Source organism: Pan troglodytes, chromosome 4, assembly GCF_028858775.2.
Source record: "Pan troglodytes isolate AG18354 chromosome 4, NHGRI_mPanTro3-v2.0_pri, whole genome shotgun sequence".
NCBI lineage: Eukaryota > Metazoa > Chordata > Mammalia > Primates > Hominidae > Pan > Pan troglodytes.
Genome location: NC_072402.2, coordinates 8688789 through 8710028, shown reverse-complemented (window position 1 = coordinate 8710028; position 21240 = coordinate 8688789). Strand labels below are relative to the sequence as shown.

Genomic DNA, 21240 nt, shown 5'->3' with positions numbered 1-21240 from the left:
AACATGGTGATAGGATCAAATCTACAAAGATCGATACTAACTTTGAATGTAAATGGGTAAATGCCCCAATTCAAAGGCACAGAGTGGTAAGTTAGATAAAGAAGCAACACTCAACAGTATTCTGTCTTCAAGAGACCCATCTAACATGCAGTGACACCCATAGGCTCAAAATAAAGGGATGGAGAAAAATCTACCAAGCAAACAAAACACGGGAAAAAAGAAGGGTTGCTATTCTAATTTCAAACAAGACACACTTTAAGCCAACAAAGATAAAAAAAGACAAGCAAGGGCATTGCATAATGGTAAAGAGCTCAATTCAACAAGACCTAACTACTTTAAATATACAAGCACCCCATACAGGAGCACCCAGATTCATAAAGTAAATTCTTAGAGATATATGAGGAGACTTAGATAACCACACATAATAGTAGGAGACCTCAACACCCTACTGAGAATATTAAACACATTATGGAAGCAGGAAACTAACAAAGATATTTAGGATCTGAACTCAACACTTGACCAAATAGACCTAATAGACATCTTACGGAACTCTCTACTCCAAAACAACAGTATATACCTCCAAAATCAACCACATAAATTAACATAAAACAATCCTCAGCAAATTCAAAACCACCTGAATCATACCAATCACACTCTTGACCACAATGCAATAAAAATAGAAATCAGTACTAAGAAAATCCCTCAAAACCATACCATTACATGGAAATTAAAAAATCCTGAATGACTTCTGGGTAATTAATAAAATTAAGGCAGAAATTGAGAGGTTCTCTGAAACTAATAAGAACAAAGATACAACATACTGGAATCTCTGGGAGACAGGTAAAGCTGTTTTAAGAGGGAAGTTTATAGTACTAAATGACCACATCAAAAAGCTAGAAAGATTTCAAATTAACACCCTAACATCACAACTAGAGGAACTAGATAAACAAGAGCAAACCAACCTCAAATCTAGCAAAAGACAAGAAACAACCCAAATTAGAGCTGAAATGAAGGAAATTGAGTCATGTAAAATTATACAAAAGATAAAAGAATCCAGAAATTTGTTATTTGAAAGAATTAATAAGATAGACCACCAGCTCGACTAACAAAGAAAAAAAGAGATGAGGTATATAAACAATTAAAGATGACAAAGGGGACATTAACACTGACCCCAGAGAAATACAAAAAAACCCTCAGAGACTACTCCAAACACCACTGTGCACACAAGCCAAAAAACCTAGAAGAAATGGATAAATTCCTGGACATTTCTAGTGGGAAGGTAATTTGACCCAGCAAGCCCAATACTGAGTATACACCCAAAGGAATAAATTTTCTACCATAAAGATGTATCCATATGTAGGTTAATTGCAGCACTATTCACAATACCAAAGAAATGGAATTAACCTAAATTCCCATCAGTAGTAGACTGACTCAAGAAAATGTAGTACATATACACCGTAGAATACTATGCAGTTATAAAAAAAAAGAATGAGATCATCTTTTCAGCAATGTGAATGGAGTTGAAGGCCATTATCCTAAGTGAACTAATACAGAAACAGAAAACCAAACACTGCATGGTCTCAATTATACATGGAGGCTAAATGTTGAGTAAATATGGACACAAAGAAGGGAAAAACAGACATCAGGGGCCACTTGAGGGTATAGGGAGGAAGAAGGGTAAGGCTTGAAAAACTACCCATTTGGTATTATGCTTCTTACCTGGGTGGATAAATTATCTGTACACAAAGTCCCCATGACACACAATTTACCTATATAACAAACAAGCACAGGTACTTCTGAACCCAAAATAAAGTTTAAAAATTAATTAATTAATTAATTTTAAAAAACATAACATCTAGAAACATTAGGACAACTGAGAACTGTGAAATGTAGCTAATGGGAATACCAAAAGGAGAAGAAAGACAGAAAGAAACATGATAAATCTGAAGCAATAATGACTGAGATTTTTTTCCCAAATTGTCAGATACCAAACTACAATTCAGGAAGCTCAGAGAATCCAAGATGAATGTCTGAGAAACTACACCTTAGCATATTATTTTTAAACTACAAAAAGTCAAAAATTTTTTTTAAAAAATTGAAAGTCAGAGGGAATAAACACCATATATAGAGAACAGCAAAGGTAAGAATTGTTTCTGATTTTTTTCAGATGCTATGCAATTGTATTAGTTTGTTTCCATGCTGCTACTGATAAAGACATACCCAAAACTGGGCAATTTATAAAAGAAAAGGGCTTATTGGACTTACAGTTCCACATGGCTGTGGAGGCCTCACAATCATGGTAGGTGGCAAGGAGGAGCAAGTCACATCTTGCATGGATGGCAGCAGTCAAAAAGAGCTTGTGCAGGGATCTCAATTTTTAAAATCATCATATCTCATGATGCTCTTATATCATCATGAGAACAGCACAGTTAAGACCCACCCCCATAATGCAATTATCTCTCACTGGGTCCCTCCCACAACACAAGGGACTTATGGGAGCTACAAGATGAGATTTGGCTGGAGACACAGAGCCAAACCATATCATTCTGTCCCTGGGCCCTCCCAAATCTTATATCTTCAAATTTCAAAACCAATCATGCCTTCCCAACAGTCCCCCAACATCTCAACTCATTTTGACATTAGCTCAAAAGTCCACATTCCAAAGTCTTATCTGAGACAAGGCAAGTCACTTCCACCTATGAGCCTGTAAAATCAAAAGCAAGTTAGTTACTTCCTAGACACAATGGGGGTACAGGCATTGGGTAAATGCAGCCATTCAAAACGGGAGAAATTAGCCAAAACAAAGGGGCTGCAGGCCCCATGCAAGTACAAAATCCAGCAGGCCTGGATTCAAATCCTAAAGCTCCAAAATGATCTCCTTTGACTCCATGTGTTGGGAACAGGCCCAAAACTCGCCATAAACAAAATCTCTGCAGCACTGCAACATGTTCATGATGGCCATAACGCCCACGCTGGAAGGCTGTGGGTTTACTGGAATGAAGGCAAGGAATAGCTGGCCCACCCAGGGCAGAAAACCACTTAAAGTTGTTCTTAAACGACAAACAATAGCATGAGCGATCTGTGCCTGACGGTATGTTCCTGCTGCAGATAACTAGACAGACCCACCCCTTTATTTTGGCCCATCCCTTCATTTCCCATAAGGGATACTTTTAGTTAAACCCGTTTCCCATAAGGGACACTTTTAGCTAATCAAATATCTACAGAAACAATGCTAGTGACTGGCTTGCCGTTAATAAATACATGGGTAAATCTCTGTTCGGGGCTCTCAGCTCTGAAGGCTGTGAGACCCCTGATTTCCCACTTCACACCTCTATATTTCTGTGTGTGTGTGTTTAATTCCTCTAGTGTCACTGAGTTAGGGTCTCCCCAACTGAGCTGGTCTCGGTAAGTGGCGTCCATTATGGGGGCTCAAATCCAGGTCGAAGGGTGGCTAGAGTGACGATTGGAGAATGTGCAACTAGCTGGACACCCAAGTACTCTTAAAGCAATCCCCGTGGTGAGTAAGAAGGGGATCTTGGAAGCATCAGGGTAGCAATGGGACAATTGTGGGGTCTGGTTCATTCCACCTTGGAACTTTTTCACACTGATGAGGAGGAGGAGGGAGAGTATAACGAAGTAACAGAAGAGGTTACAGAGCAGGTTTATTTGCCAGCTAAAGCTAAAGTGGCAAAGGAGGGAGAGGCTCATCCCTACCCTTCTGCACCCCCTCATTATTATTTTGAAGATAAAGACCCTCCAGATCTTTCTTTTCTGGAGGACACTGGGTGAAAAGTAGTTGCCCTAGTGACTTTAGGCATAAATGAGGTCGAACTCCTTACCTCAAGTGATTTACATGCCTTGGCCTCTCAAAGTGCTGAGATTACAGGCATGAGCCACCGCATCTGGCCACTTCTACCATTTTTAGTAAATTTCTCTAATTAGATAAATTTTAAACTATTACCATTTAAATTTCCTGTTTGAAGTATTTCCCATTCATATGGCTTGCTCCTTTTTTAAACTATGATTTTGTCTTTTAACTTGGAAGGGGTGTTTCTGTTATGTGGCAGCTATTTGTCTTGATTTGTCTATTGTTTTAAATCTTTAATGATAAAAGATTTTTGAATATTTAAAAATGAATTAAGTCACCTATTTCTACTCATGTTTTGGTGCTATTGCCTGCTTAGAAAATCTTCCATTACCATCTTACAATATAGGAAGCTCAATTTTCTTCTAGAACTTTTATGCTTTAACATGTAACATTTAAATATTTAATCAATCTCTAATACTGGTTTCCTCACCTTGCACCTGCATCAGTTATCCTCATTCTTTCAAGTCTTTGTCAGTCTTAATATTTTCACTTGCATTTCTGAGGCACAGCATCCCTCCTTAAAGGAGAACCACACTTTATCAGAGAAGGCTCTGAAAACCACTCACTGAAATATGGGGCAGATTAACGAGGTGTTAAACAGAGATGAAAACACTTGGATCAGGTAAAAGGAGGATCAGAGGAGTCACAAAATCTAAGGAACTTGAGATTGCTCTTTAACCCATTATGCCTAAAGTCCCATTATTGGGATGCTAAGCTTGTGGGAGTTTTTTTAATCCTACTGTTCAAGGTCATGGGCCAAGGTCTAATTTTTCACACATACAAAAATTGCAAACCCCAGGATAATTAGGGAGGAGAGGACCTCTGGAAGAAATGAGCAAAAGAAAGGAACTTACATCAGCTTCTCTCCCAAGAAAACTATATTCACAGAGTCACCGGCCATGAAAGGCATGGTGCAAGGGAGATGGGAGGAGCTCTGCTTTCTGAGTTGTTGAGTTTCTAGATTGCTGAGTGTGGGGTGTGAAAGCATGAGGGGAAAGATAAAGAGAACTATGAGACCAGCTTATAGACAATCTTAAATGCATAATTAACTATTTCAGCTCATTTTATAGCCCAAGGACAACCACTGAAGGATTGCAAATAGAAGATGATTCTTGCTGCAGGAAGTAAGACTAGTGGTGCAAAACCTGACTTTAACATGAGAGGATGATGAATTCACAGCTTCCACATCACTAATTCTTTAAATCTGCACATGACAGTCTGAACTGCAACTGGCATTAAAGAAGAGGACATATTTCCTCCCTAAAATGAGACGTGATCTCCCAGAAGAAAGATATGCATGAAAGACAACAGTACAAGGTCACCTGAAATTGGTGCCAAAAATGAGACATGCAACCAGTCACAGGGGCTGAGAGAACAACGAATCTTCTGCTCAAGAAAATAAAGAAAGAATTCAGGGAAAGGGAGTAATGAGTGCATGAAAGAGATTATTTCAAAGAGGTTGATGAATAGATGATAGAAAGATAATATATCAGATACAAATTAGATAATATATTTAATACATATCAGATATATCTAATGTATACATTAGATATATATAATGTATCTAATGTAATATAATATTTAATACATACGGATATTATAACCACATATAATTTCTGTGGATGTCATAGAAGTTAGATAGACAAGAGGAAAAAAGTTATAGAGGAAAGAAAGCTTATGACACATTTTAACAATCACCAGTTTTTATTTCAACTGGAATAGTGGGGACTAAATAGATAAATTAAAAGGAGTCTGTAAATGGCCTTAACAGCCCAATTAAGAAAACCTAGCTCAATAACCACATGACCTAAGGGCCTCCCTCCCCTCTATTCAGAGGTCAGTCCTTTCCAGGTCATAAATGGGAAGAGGGAAGAGTGTATTGTATGATGCTCCAGAGATATCGCCTCTGCTCCTGCTCCTCACGTCCACAGCCCCTCCTGCCCACTCTGGGTCTCCTGCTCCTCAGGTCTACAGCCCCTCCCGCCCTCTCTGGCCCCGCCCTCTCTGGGTCACTGCCCTTCTCCCTGGTGCTGCTGCTGCTCAGGAAGCTGCTCCTCAGCATAGATAAAGGTAGAGAGGCCTCACCTGTCCCCACCATTCTTCCTTTACTGCCTGTAGCACCACCCGCCCAAGGCTTTACATGTGGGCTAGCATTCATGGAAGTCTGGGGTCCAATTGACCCAGAACAATTCCCAGGTTCCGAGGAGATGCTTTCAAGAAGCCAAGCCCTTTCAAGGCATTTTCCTTGAGGGTCAGCTCAAGTTCTACTAGTTTCTCTTGTTCACATGTCCATAGCTATCTGAGAAAGGACACTCGCTCAAACCTCTAATGGGCCAATCTTTACCCACCTCTCTGGGAATGGCACTTAAAACTCATGGGGGTGGCTTTGCTCATGAACCATCTCCTCTCAGAAAAGTACATGTCAATATCTTTGGCATCCCTGGTACCAAGAATGTTCCAGGAAGGGTCGTAATGCTCTCCAATTCCAGCGGCAGAGCCCAGGGTTTCACAGACAATCCATGAAACAGGTGGAGCCACTGCAGGTTTCTAACTAGGGAAGGGGCATGATCCAATTGGTATCAAACAGAAGAATTTCCCAGTTGCAGTGTGCGTCACTGGCTATCAGGAAGGTGTTTTGGAATGAAACAATTTAGGAGACTGTAACCATGGAGCAGAAATAGAATGAGCACCAGGGGGTCCATCTGGAATTCGGTAGGCTCACTGGAGCTACAGGTGTTGGTATTGAGAGTCGTGTCACGAAGACCACCCAGCTCACTGTTGGGGGCAGGAACCACTCACCTATGCGTGGAGATTTATCCTGCACAGACACTGGCTGCTGACCCAACCCCGCTGCAGCCTCCCTGCCACCTGAGGGCCACTGGCCCAGTCCAGGCAAAGGCCTTAGGCCCCACTCCCGTCTGCTGTACCTGCAAAAGTTCTTCATCCCAGTGATACTTGGTGTCTTGTGCTCATACCTCCCTAGCATTGCTAAAGGTGGCTGTTTCATGAGCCTAATGCATCTCTTCACCAGTGTAAGAACACAGGCACCATTTCTGGCTTATCTGGACCTGAATACTCCACTCACCTGTTAGAGATAATGACACGGCCAGATAATAAGTGAGGTTAGTAAGCCTTACTTCTTCTGTCATGCCTGGACAACAGCTCTGCCCAATATTTTTTCTCTATTTTTTTATTTAAAAAATCCTCATATCTAGGGGACACAACCATAGCATTTGATCAGTGTGAAAAATCTTGAAATTCTCTTGTTTTGTTTTTAAACGTCTGTTTTGAAGATGGCCTTTGGGAGCCAAGGACACGTATCACACAAGGACCTTCTGTGAGAGAAGCCTCATCTGTTTGATCCATTTTGGCCTTTTGTTTGCAAGAATCTAAATAGCATTCTAAGAAAATAAGTTTTTCAAAAGTCATGATTTCTTATTTGTCAACTAAGGGACATAACTAGCATTTTCTTATGGGTAGAACTGCATATGAGCAAGAAGCAATAACTTAATGCTACCCTGGAAATTACAGAGCTTGAGGCTTGGTTACCATGGAGATACTACCCACCTCTCACCTGCGGCACATTTGTGACAATGAAAATGAACTGTTGCTTTTGTACTTTGGTCCTTGGGTAGACACCGTCACAGAGAGCCAGTGCTCTTGAATTTACACAGAAAATCCATATGAGGATAAAGCATTCCCTTGCTGGGCATAACCCTCAGAGATTTTGGTTTACTTAGTTTCTGGGCCCTGAAAAACTGAAATATTTTCTAAAGCTTCCCAGGTGACAATAAAGTCCATCCAGGGTTATAACTTTCTGACTTAATGTGAGATAGGTACTTAATGTCAAGCAATTGTTCCAAAGCCTTTTCTTTTAAATCAGTCCCCAAACTAATTTTTAAAATAAGGCAGGGAAATTCTGATTTGGGGAAGATGAAGTAGACATACTTTTTTTCTATTTCTCTAGCTGAGTACAACTGAAAACCCCAGACAATGTGCATCAACAAACATGGAAAGACTTTGAAGACAGCACAGCTAGTGAGCATCGGCACCAAGGGAAGACACAGTGATGAGTTCCCTGGGTAGTTTTTTATTGTTTTTTTTGTTTGTTTTGTTAGTTTGTTTGTTTGTTTTTGTCTCATAAATTCAAGACTGGGACATAGAGAAGCCAGCATTCAAGAAACAAAAATAGGCATAGAAACAAAAAGCCCCAAATAAAGCCTGCTCTCTCCAACCAAAGGACCAGGAAAGGGGTAGCTTCATAGGACTGAAAACTCTTAGATGATAATTACTCTACTATGAACACCACAGAAAATACTGCAGCCCTACACCCACCTTCTCCAGCAAAGGCCTAGACTTCCACCCTTGCTGGGCTATAACGACGAGCCCCAAACCAGGGCAGAGAATATCAGAGAAGGTTGAGTGGAGGTTTTCATCTCTGCCAAACAGTACGGGATTCCCCTATGGTGGAAGAAGAGGCCATGGGGGAACCAGAACTTCCACTATTACCTGATGGTACCAAGGTGGCTTCTTCTCCTCACTGACATGGTGTTAAAGAAGGCTGCCTGGGAAGTCAATCAATGGTGATGGGGCCGTGCACCCCTACAGTCAGTGGAAGCTGTATGTGAAGTGATAATGAGGCACCTCTTCTACTTCCCAGCCAGCAGAGACTTTGCAGGAAGACTGGACTCTTCCTACTCTTATCCCCTACAGGCCTCTCTTTCCTCACCATTCATCATGGCAACAGAAGCCAAGTGGAAAACCTGTATTTCCAGCCACAGCAGGCAGCATTGAAAAGGTACTGCTATCCCTGTTGAAGTGGTATTAGAGAAGATCTACTAAAACACACTTTAAATAAGAACTAGAGTCTTACAACATAATACCCAAAATATTCATAGTTCATTGAAAGTTATGTCATGAAAAGGAACAGGAAGAACTAAACGTGAATATAAAAAAAAAAAAAATCAGACACAAACATTGGGATAACATAGATGTTAGCACTATCTGACAAGGATTGTAAACCAGCCAATATGAAAATGTTTCTTTATATATATATATAATGTGTATATATATATATATATATGTATATATAATGTGTATATATATATATATGTATATATATACATATATATATATTTATTATACTTTACTGGGTATATACCCAAAGTAAAATGTTTCAAAAAGCAATGACAAATATGCTCGAAACCAATGATAATATTAAAAGCCAAAGGAAAAAAAATTGAAGATATAAAGAAAAACAGAGAAAAATTTTAGACATAAAATTCAATATGACAAACTTTTTTTTTTAATGGATGGGATTGATGGCAGAATGGAGAGAACAGAGGAAATAGTTATGCACTTGAGCATAGAGCAATAGAAAGTACCCAGTTTGAGTGGAAGAGAAAAAATAGACTGGAAAAAAACTAGCAGAGCCTCAGGAACATGTGAGACTATAACTAAATCTCTAACACTCATGTCACTGGAGCTTCAGAAGCAGAGGAGAAGAAGGAGTGGAGGTGAAAAGTATTTTTTTAAAGGCTATATTTTCCCAATTTTGGCAAAAGGAAAACATCCATAGACTTAAGAAGCTAAGTGAATCCCAAAAATAATACATAAATGTAAAAATGCATACCAGGACACATTACAATCAAACTTCTGAAAACTAAAGAAAATCTTAAAAGCAAAATCATACAATGATTCATTTTTCACTAAATGACAGCAGCCTTTTAATCAAAAAACATGGATGCCAGAAGAAAGCAGTACTTTGTTCAAGTGTTGAAATCAAATGACTGTCAATTCAGGATTTAATATCCAACAAAACATACTGTACCTCAGGAATTAAGATGAATTCAAGATATTTTTAGATGAAGGAATTTGTTACCAGCATAGTTTTTCTAAAATAATGACTAAAAGAATTTATCTAAGAAGAAAGGAAATTGTAAAAGAATAAGTCATAGAAAATTGGGAGAAAAGAAAGAAAACAGTAAAAATAAAAGATGAGAAATGTAAAATGTTCAGGTATTACACAAGAAGGCAGGACAAAATAGAAAAATAATAAACAGAATAAACAGAAAAATAAAATGTTAGACTTAAACCATAACATAATCATTATATAAAATATTAATACTTTTATTAAATTGTATTACACATAAATGGTCTAACTACATTAATTCAGAGACAAAGTTTAGAAGCATGGATTAAAAATATGACATAACTATATGCTATCTATAAGATACTACCTCTAATATAAGAATACACGTAGGTTGAAAGTAAAAAAAAAATGGAAAAAGATATGCCATGTAAACAAAAATGAAAAGAAACTGTAAGTGGATAAATTAATATAAAGTAGACTTCAGAGCAAAGAAAATTATAAGGACAGAGAGGAACATTATATAATGATTAAAGGATCAATTCATCAAGAAGACATAGCAATTCTAAATGTTTATGCACCAATATTAGAGTTACAAAATGTATAAAGCAAACACCAATAGAATTAGAAGTAGAAAAATACAAATGCACAATCATAGTTGGAGATTTCAACACTCTTTTCTCAACAATTGATAGAGCAACTAGACCAAAAATCAGCAATTATACAGAAGAATTTAACATCATTTATCAAAAGGATCTAATCAACATTTATAGGACATTCTACCCCAAAACAGTAGAATACACATTCTTTTCAGATGCCTATGAAACATATGCTAAGAGACCATAATATAGGTCATAATACAACCCTTAACAAATTCAGAAGAGTTAAAATCATACAGAGGGTATTCTGTAACCACAATAGAATCAAACTAGAAATTAACAATAGAAAGAAAGAAAAATCTCCAAACACTAGGAAACTAAAGAACAGTTTTGTTTTTGTTTTTGAAACAAAGACTAGCTCTGTGTCCCAGGTTGGAACACAGTGGCAGGATCATAGCTCAATGCAGCCTCAAACTCCCTAGCTAAAAAGATCCTCCCACTTCAGCCTCCTGAGTAGCTGAGACTACAGGTGCATGCCATTATGCCCAGCTAATTTTCTTTTTATTTTTTTGTTTTTATTTTTATTTTTATGTTTTGAGATGGAGTTTCATTCTTGTTGTCCAGAGTGCCATGGCACAATCTTGGCTCACCACAACCTCCGCCTCCTGGGTTCAAGAGATTCTCCTTCCTCAGCCTCCCAAGTAGCTGGGATTACAGGCATTCGCCACCATACCCAGCTAATTTTGTATTTTTAGTAGAGACGAGGTTTCTCCGTGTTGGTCAGGCTGGTCTCTAACTCCCGACCTCAGGTGATCTGCCCACCTCAGCCTCCCAGAGTGCTGGTATTACAGGCGTGAGCCCCTCCAACTGGCCTCTTTTTATTTTTTTTATAGAGATAGCGTCTTGCTATGTTGCCCAGGCTAGTCTTGAACTCTTGGGTTCAAGCATTCCTTCCACCTCAGCCTCCAAAAATGTTGAGATTACAGGCATGAGTTACCAAAGCCCGGCCAGAACATATTGCTATATAATTCATAGATGGTAAAGAAAGATGCAAAAGAAATCAGAAAACACATTGAACTGAATGAAAGTAAAAATATAACATATTAAAACTAGTGAGAAACAGCTAAGGCAGTGCTGAGAGGAAAATTTATACTACTAAATCTTACATCGGAAAAGAAAAAAAGTCTTCAGTTATCTAATTTTCCACTTCGAGAAACAGGAAAAAGAATAAAATAAACCCAAAGCAAGCATAAGGAAGAAGCAATAAAGATAAAAGAAATCAATGCAATCTCAGAGAAGCAATAAAGGAATTCAGTGAAACAAAAAACTAATTTTTAACAGATTAATACAATTGATAACCCTCTAGCAAGGTTGACAATGAAAAATATAGAGAAGACACAAATTAACAATATCAAGAATGAAACAGCAGAAATCATTGCAGACTCTGAAGACCCTTGGAGGGTAACAAAAGAATGCTATGAACAACTCTACCTACATAAATCTGACAACTTAGATGAAATGTTCTAATTCTTTAAAAAAGCTACTATAACTCAAGGAATAGAAAATAATTTGAATTGCCCTATAACTAGTATGAAATCTAAATTCATAATTTTAAATTTCTCCTCCCAAAAAGAAAGGTCCAGATTCTAGTAGTTTCACTAGAGAATTTTACCAAATGTTTAAGAATGAACCCACATCCTACACAATCTCTTCCAGAAAATAGAAGAGGGAACACTACCCAACTCATCTCTGTGAAGCCAGAAATACCTTTATACTAAAACCAAAGAGAGTACCATAAAGGAATAGTGCACATCGACATCAGTCCCCCTTGTGGATATAGATGCAAACAATAGCTGAACGAATGTAGCAACATATAAAGGGAATTACATACCATAAATAAGTGGGATTTACTCCAGGTGTTCAAGAGAGGTTTATTACTCAAAAATCGATCATGAAGCAGAATGCCTAGAGATGCGTCATAGCCCGGAGGAGTTAATGATTTCACCAGAAGCCCTGAAATTTTAGGACAAACAAGATGGTCCAAGCATCTAATCACTCACAAATTTTCAACTTGTAAACTGAAAGGGTTAAACTGGGTTATCGTTAGGTTCCCTGCCAATATGCAGTTTGGGTTATCTGTGTGACTGTCATTAGAGACTTCATAAACATGCATCTTCTCCACCCTCTTCCCAGCAGATGACAGGGCTGAACTTTTTCTCCCCTTTTAAAAGTGGATGTGGCACGTAACTTGCTGTGGCCATTGATATGTGAATGGACAAGGAATATTTTACTATAGGTTACAAGCTTTCAGAACCAATACATGACTTGCCCCATTTCCTTTTACACACTGTGGGAACTGTGAAAACATGCACTGTGTTGAAGCTTTCATCAGTGTGAACCTTGAATAACTATGAATGGCCGAGGATCCCTGCCATCCCACCTTGGAAAAGTAGTATGAGTTAGAAATGAACTTAGTTATCTTTAGCCACTGAGATTTTTAGGATTATTCATTACTTTAGTAAAACAGTGAATTCTGACTGATATCTTATAACCCAACTTCTGAAACTGAAAATATTTAGTGCTGACTGAGAGGGATTTGGGATAATATATGATGAGAATTATGATTATGAGAGGGTAAATATTTTATTTATTAAAAATTAAATAGGTTTTTAATGTGTGGCAACTATAAAAATGTATTTATGACTTCACTTGGTCCCTGAGATTTACAGATTTCAGTGTGTTCCTAAATTTTCTGACTCTGAGTCTGAGAACTGACAATATTACCTTATTTTGGAAATATGTCTCTAAAATGACAGCAGACAAAGCTGTAGTGAGAGCTAATTTTGCAACTCAGTGGTCAGTGAATCAGACTTCAAGGAGAGACTGCAAGGAGGAGAAGGTTCACAGAAATATAATAAAGTCAATTTTCACCTTTGGGATTATTTTATTAGGTTTAGCGTTCTATTCTTGAGATTTGTTATTAGCCAATGCTTATGGCAATGAATGAGTTAGATGACATTCAATGAGAAAATATGCAAAAAATTACGTGAAGAATTAAAATATCAAGATTATTTAGCACAGCATTTTGCTAATGGAAATACATGACTAATAAAAATAATTATCGGCTGGGCGCAGTGGCTCACGCCTGTAATCCCAGCACTTTGGGAGGCCGAGGCGGGTGGATCACGAGGTCAGGAGATCGAGACCATCCTGGCTAACAGGGTGAAACCCCGTCTCTACTAAAAAATACAAAAACATTAGCTGGGCATGGTCGCGGGCGCCTGTAGTCCCAGCTACTCGGGAGGCTGAGGCGGGAGAATGGCCTGAACCCGGGAGGCAGAGCTTGCAGTGAGCGAAGATAGCGCCACTGCACTCCAGCCTGGGCAACAGAGAGAGACTCTATCTCAAAAACAAAAAACAAAAAACAAACAAAAAAAATTATCACGTAACAGAGAGATCTATCTAAGACTCTAAATTTAAGCCAAGAGATATAACATATCCACAAAAGAGACAGAAATAATCTAAGAGAAAAAAGTGAGACACTGTTTCTAAATAGTTTCTGAACAGTTTCTGAAATTGTAGGAATCTAACTGGGAAGAAACTTTAACTTTTTGTAAATGGAGAATCAAAGCCTTCCTAAGCATGTCTCCTGGCTACTGTCATCCTGGCCTGACTTGAATCAAAATCACAAGTGTCCTGTGTCTAGACAAGTCTTTCGATCAAAGCTCTACCTAGTGTTCTTGTCATTTCTGGTACGATTTCTTATATTTTTGCCTCTGGTTCATGCGTTATAAAGGAGGATATTGAAACGCTAATAAGTCTTTGACTGAACTTTGGAATCACAGCAGTGACAGCAGCAAACATACCCTGCCTTTGTTCTCTTTCTTGTGCTGAAGATGCTAAAATATTCTTATCTGCCAGAACCAAATCAGAGCCCTAACTTGCCTGATAGCTGGAACTGCATCTTTCTTTTTTCATTATTCTTAACAGTGTGTACTTGTATTGAAGAATTACATGATAAAATAGATGGAAAAACACTCTTTGATATTCTTGAGAAAGATTTAGGAGCAAAAGTAATAGTCACTGAGGATGTAAAGTTTAAAGCAATAGAGAACAAGATAGGAAACATGAACACAATTAGGAGATATTGGTAGGATCTTGAAGGCTGAAGTTCAAATACAGTTTCTTGCACAAGGACAGCTGGATGTAGAGTCTCAATCCTTTAGTGGAAGTCTGACATAACCACTATCGGGTTGTTGTTCAATCATTAATATCTTGGCGAAAACCCAAGTGAAATGTCTGCAGAAAAGTCTGGTCAAGGCTATTTCACACATTTGTTACAGATGCCCAGACATGTCTTCATTTTGTTATGTCGTTCTTCTTTCCATACAAGCCACATGTTGAAAACATGTTGGGTCTTGATGCTTATCCAGACCTTCTACGTGCTAGGACTTAGGATAGAAAAATCAGCAAGGCATGGCTCTTACTTATAGCTTACTACTAAGAAACAAAACAGTTTACCATTGAAAACAAATTACTTATAGTTTGCCATTAAAAGCAAATTCCTTCTCTCTTTTGATAGCTTAGCAGAGTTCAGCATGTAAGAAATTTCTCAACAAAAGAACAGGCTATCAGACACTGTTCACCCTTCCTGAAAAAGCCACTTCTCAAACTAGGCATTGTCTACTAGTAATAGTCAAACAAGTGTTCCCTGTTTTCGACCCTATATATTTGAAGAGTAACAAAGGGATGGAGGTGTTGTATACTGGCAGGCTGGCCACCACAGGGTATGAGGACTAAGAGGTGGGATGGTGAGAGCCCATAGATGTGCTGTATTAGTTTTCAGCTTCTACGGTCTTCCCCAGTAAATCCCATGTTCTAGCATCACTATGTGCTAGTGGTGTCTGACAGTAATCCCTATGCAAACTCAGGAAGGACACAGAGAAGTAAACAACCAACCCAGGGGGTGTTAAGGTAAAGAAAAAGCAATATTCTCCTTTTATTGCACAATGAAAACAAAACACTGATTTCATCTGCAATCTATGAGATGATTTCATGGAAGTTATGGTCATTAGGCTGAGCCCTAAAGGACAAGCAGAACTGGATAGAGGCAGAGAGAAGACATTGGGGTTGACGACAGGGGTTTGAGAAGGGTGCCGTGTGCCTTGTTGGTACTGTGGTCTGAATGTGTCCCCCTAATATAACCTATGTTAAAACTTAATCTCCAATGTAATAATATTAACAGATGAGACCTTTAGGAGGTGATTAAGTCATGAGGGTGGAGCCCAAGGGAGTGGGATTAGTGACCTTATAAAAGAGGTACAAAGGAGCTATTTATCCCTTCTATCTTTTTTGCCATGTGAGAAGACCTAGACAGCACCACCTATGAGGAATGGGTCTTCACCAGACATCAAATCTGCCAGTGCCTTTATCTTGGACTTCCCAACCCCTCTGGAACAGCTAAAAATAAATTTCTATTTTTTGTAAATTACCCAGTCTAGGGCATTTTATTATAGCCACACGAACGGACTAATACAGGTAGTGAGAAACCTGGTGGAGCTGGGATGTACGTGTTTTTAGTAGACTGGCTCTTTGCAGAGAGCAAAGGGCACGGGAAATAAAACCTACATTGGTTTTTACCACAGCCCTCCTGGGAATACTCATGTCAATAGGACAGTTATCAATAGGGAATCCAGAACAGCTGAAATACATCTGAAATCTGTTGGAATATTTTTTCACTTCATAATGGTTTTCCACCTCTCCTTTAAAGCATTGCTTCCTTTAAAGGGGGGCAGCCTTGAGCTCCTGAATATTGCAATCACTCTGTTAAACATATATTTACTTCAATGGACACACTTTACTAGCCATTCTCATAGTTTTGTTTAGTATTCAATGATATTAGATAGATCCTACTTCTCTTATAACAATTGGCTTTGTAAAGTCTAGGGTTTGAATTTGTTGATAAAGTATGTCTAAAGTCATTAGCATCAAGGGAGAAAGATTAGTTTCCTTTAGAATTTCTAAGAAAACACCTGTGTTCAGACACTACATAAAATACGTCATTTCTCTGTGACATTGCATACTACAAAATTGTAAAGTAAGTCTTATTGATGTCACTGTTAGCAGTAAAAATAAAGGGAAAAAAATGTTAAAAGTTATCCAATTACTTCATTGTAGCTTTTTCTCAAAAATGCACATACTGTTAACATAAGTTAGAATTGTAAATTTCAAGAAAAATTCTAGAAGTCAGGTGTTGACAGCTGTAGGTGTCTGAAAATGAAAATCTTAAAGACTGAGGTCAGGTCAATAATACAAATTTTATAGGAGAACACAATTTGAAATATTTTAATTTCTGTAGATAGGGCATGAGTTGGTTAGAAAAAGTGGGGGCAGGCTTATCACATTAAATTAAAAACATATGTAATGTTCTTTGTCACACTCATTTCAACTGCTTTAATTTTTTAAATACACAGCTGACTTTGACCTTCCCAAATATCCATTTTCAGAAGTTGGGGTAACTGGTTTTTCTAAATGGGCACTGGTAGGGCAAGGGGTAAGCATTATAATGTTCACCACAAATTTCTGTAATCAATTTTCAACCTAGAATTATTCATACAGCTTTTTTTCACATGAAGATAAAAAAAGGACATTTTAGACAGCAAAAGCAAAAGCAATGCATTGCCAGCAACCTGTATCAAAAAAGTTAAAGAAATTTCTTCAGGTTGAAGGATAATAACACTTTATGGAAATTCGCATCTATACGAAGGAAGGTAGAACCATGGAAATAGTAGTTACATAAGTAAATGTATCAGAATTTGAAACATTTATTTTAAAGCTCAATAATCTATTCTTAAACTTTTTAATCTTAAGATACCTTTAACTCGTAGAAACCTTTTGGAATCCACAGAGGTTCACAAAAAGCTTTTTTTAATATATAAGTTATAGCTGCTAATACATTTGACATATTAGAAATGAAAACGGAGAAATATATATATTAAAGATAACAAGAATTCCATACATGTTTTAAAAATCTTTTTAAATAAATATAACTGTCTTTTTAAAACAAAAAAAATTACTAGCAAAAAAGTGACACCGTATATCTTTGCAAATTTCTTTAATGTCTGACTTAAGAGGGGACAGTTAGATTCTCCTATTTTTGCATTCAATCTGTTACAATACCATATGTTATGTAGCCTCTGAAAATGCAAATATATGCTATGATAGCATGAAAGTAAAAATGTAAATAAGGTATTCTGAAAATAGTTTCAATCTCATAAACAGCGGAAAAGAGTTTTAGGGGTTTTAGGGATTTCAAGTATCACAATATAAAAAAATTATTTTAGATAAAAATAAAGAAGCAAAAACAATAATGATAATATACTTTGGAGTTTAAAGCATACGTAGAAGGACAAAAGGCATATAGAATGGGAAGGAGGAAATTGAAGTACAATTTTGCAAGGTCATTATACTCTGCCAAAGCATTATAATACAATGTAAAAGTTAACCACCATAAGTCAAAAGTGTATATTAAAACTCTAAGACAGTCATACCAAAAAGAGTAAAAAATGAAGAGAGTTATAGCTAATAAACCAAGAGGGAAGATAAAAATGGAATACCCAAAAGCTAATTACTTGATCCCCAAAAAGGTAAAAAAAAAAAAAAAAGTGAAAAAAAGAAACAATAAAGAGATAGGGTACATAGAAAATAAATGGCAAGAAAGAGGTTAAACCCCAAAATAGTAGAAATTACATTAAATAAAAATTATGTTAAAAGTCCAGTTTAAAATAAACATAGTACGTCAGAATTTTTGTAAAAAGCAAGGTATTAAAACAATATTTTGAGCATAAGAGATAAGTGTTATACAAAAACACAGCGAAAGTATACCAAAAAAAATGTATATACCATTGTAAATACTAATTATAACAAAATCCAAAAGATATACTGAGATTGAATAACATTTTCAAGACAACTATAAAAGATATTTAAGTAATGATAAAAGTTAATAAATCAAGAAGATTAAATGTTGTGTATTTATAGATGTATATCTATTGTAGAGCTTTCACATACATGAAGAAAAAACTATGTCAAATAAAGGTAAAAAGATACAAGTCTACAATGGTAGTGGTAGATTTTAACAGTTTATCTCAAGTGTCATTATACATTAGAACAATAAAAGCAATAAGGATTGAAAACATTTGAATAACCCAGCAACACTATCAACTAAAGTGACCTAATTGACGCTTATGAAACACTTTTACCCCAAAAGAACAGAATATGCATTTAAGTGCAAGAGTAACTATAACGTCGTTTTTAATAAATTTGAAAGACTGAAATTACATAGTATATGCTCTGTGACCAAACACCTCCTAAATTAGGATTCACCAAAACTATCTGAAAAGTTTCCCAAATATCTGCTAATTGAAGAACAGAATTCCAAATTATACATGGGTCAAACAATAAATCACAAGGAACATTAGAAATGTTTTAATAAATGAAAAATAAATTAATACATATTAACTGTATGGAATGCAGCTGGAGCAGAACTTAGAAGAAAATAATATTTTTATCTCCTTATATGAATAACAATAAAAGATTTAAATCACTGACCTAAGTTTATATTTTAAGAATCTAAAAGAAGAACAGTACAATGTGAAGTAAGTAGAAAGAAGAAAATTGTAAATATGAGAGCAGAACAAAATAGAAAATAAGCAGTAAAGAACAATAAATAAGTCCTGGATTGGCAAGTAGGCAGCTCACAGGTCATTACCCCATTCCAACAGGTAAAAACCTCAACAAATGGAAAAATCACCAACTTTTCTTAGATCCATCTTAGAAGTGAGGTAACAGGGCAAGTGTTGCCCCTAATATTGTAGAGACAGAAAGATGAATACAGAGAATCAAAACTTTCCATATCAGAAGCTCATGAACAGAAACCTCTACAGGAGCTAGCACTGGCTTAGAAATACCCAAACTATAATTGACAAATTGCTGGAGATTCAGAATGAGCAAGGCTGAGACGAGGAAACAGTCAGAGAGGCCTCCCACATTTTTATGAGTTTTATTTCCAAGACCTCTGCCATGGTTCTCACCACGAAAATCAGAGAAAAACCCCCTCCTGTTACAGGCAGGGGAGAAAGCCAAGGAACCATTGTGCCATGGTGCCGGGCATTCTTTTCTATTTAACAAGGCCAGCCTTCAAAAGAAACTATTGTAGGCACAGCCTCATCTATCGTGGTTTTATCAGAGACTGACTGGCCTAGGGTAAGGTAAATACCCAACTCTACCTCCTTGTATCCAACCTGTACCCTCTAAGGGAGAAAAAAAAAAACAAAAAACTCTGAACAGCACTTTTGAAGTTCATAGCCGAGAGGCATAGGCTCACTAAAAGACCAGGAACTAATGATGAAACTATAAAAAGATGCCCCCATACTTTACCATTACATTATTCAAAACCTATTTGCCACAGTTCCTTTTACACAGTTTATTATGTCTGCTTTTACATGAAAAACTACAAGGCATACTGAAAGAGAGGGGGAAAAACACTGTTTGAAGAGGCAGAACAAGCATCAGAACCAGAACCAGAACCAGATATAAAATGAACAGTGGAATTGTCAGATGATGAATTTAAAACAACTATGATTAATATTCTGAGGTCTTCTAATGGGTAAAGCAGACAGCAAAAACAGAAGGGTAATGTAAGCAAAGAAATGAAAATACTAAGAAAGAACCACAAAGAAATGCTAGAGATGAGAAACACTGTAACAGAAATCCTTTCACGTGCCCACTGGTAGACTGGATACAGCTAAGAAAATAATCTCTTCGCTTTGTGATATGTTAATAAAGCCTACAAAACTGACAATCAAAGAGAAAAAAAAAGCTGAATAAAGTGGGCCAAAATAAAATTCCATAAAGAGAAGAACGAAAGGAATAGAAGAAATAGCTGATACAGTAATGCCTAAGAATTTCCTCCAAATTAATGTCTGAGACCAAGCCACAATCCATGAAGCTCAAAAAACACCAAGCAGGATAAATAAATTAAAAAACTCTACACCTAAGTACATCATATTCAAACTGAAAAAATTAGTGTCTTAGTCCGTCGTTCTCACATTGCTAATAAAGACATACCTGAGACTGGATAATTTATAAAGGAAAGAGGTTTAACTGACTCACAGTTCAACATGACTTGGGAGGCCTCAGGAAACTTATAATCACAGCAAAAGGGGAAGCAAACACATCCGTTTTCACATGGCAGCAGAAAGGAGAAGTGCTGAGCAAAAGGAGGAAGGCCCCTTAAAAAAAAATCAGATCTTGTGAGAACTCATTATCACGAGAACAGCATGAGGGTAACTGTCCCCATGATTCAATTACCTTCCACTGGTCCCTCCCTTGACACATGGGAATTATGGGAACCACAATTCAACATGAAATTTGGGTGGGGACACAGCCAAATCATATCAATTAGATAGAGAAAAAAAAATTGAAAGACCCTAGAAGAAAAAAATCACCTTACATATAGAGAAGCAAAAGTAAAAATTACATTTAATTTCTCAGAAACCATGTAAACAATAAGACAGTGTAGTAAAATATTTAAAATGTTGAAAAAAACTCATCAAGCTACAATTTTGTACCCTGAGCAATCCTTCAAAAACAAAGGAGTCAAAATTTTTATCTTTTTGTATCATGTATTCCTTAACAACATATCATAGCTTTATTTTTTAATGTTTTGATTTTTAACCTCCATACTACAGGCATGAATGATTTCATACCACCATTACAGTACTACAGTATTCTAAACTTAACTATATATTTAACTCTACCAGTGAGTTTCATATTTTTTTATGTTGTTATGATATCTTTTTGTTTTCACTTGAACAGCTCTCTTAAACTTTTTATGTAAAGCAGGT

The 21240-nt window shown here is 36.9% G+C and overlaps 1 long non-coding RNA gene across 1 annotated transcript in view; it reads right to left on the bottom strand.

The window, feature by feature from the left end:
- The window catches only part of LOC134810051 (uncharacterized), a 39395-nt gene extending 18742 nt beyond the window's left edge, over window positions 1–20653 (bottom strand). Inside the window, exon 1 of the long non-coding RNA XR_010157139.1 lies at window positions 20507–20653. This is a non-coding gene — a long non-coding RNA (uncharacterized LOC134810051). The remainder of the gene's footprint in view (window positions 1–20506) is intronic.
- Window positions 20654–21240: the final 587 nt, after the last annotated feature.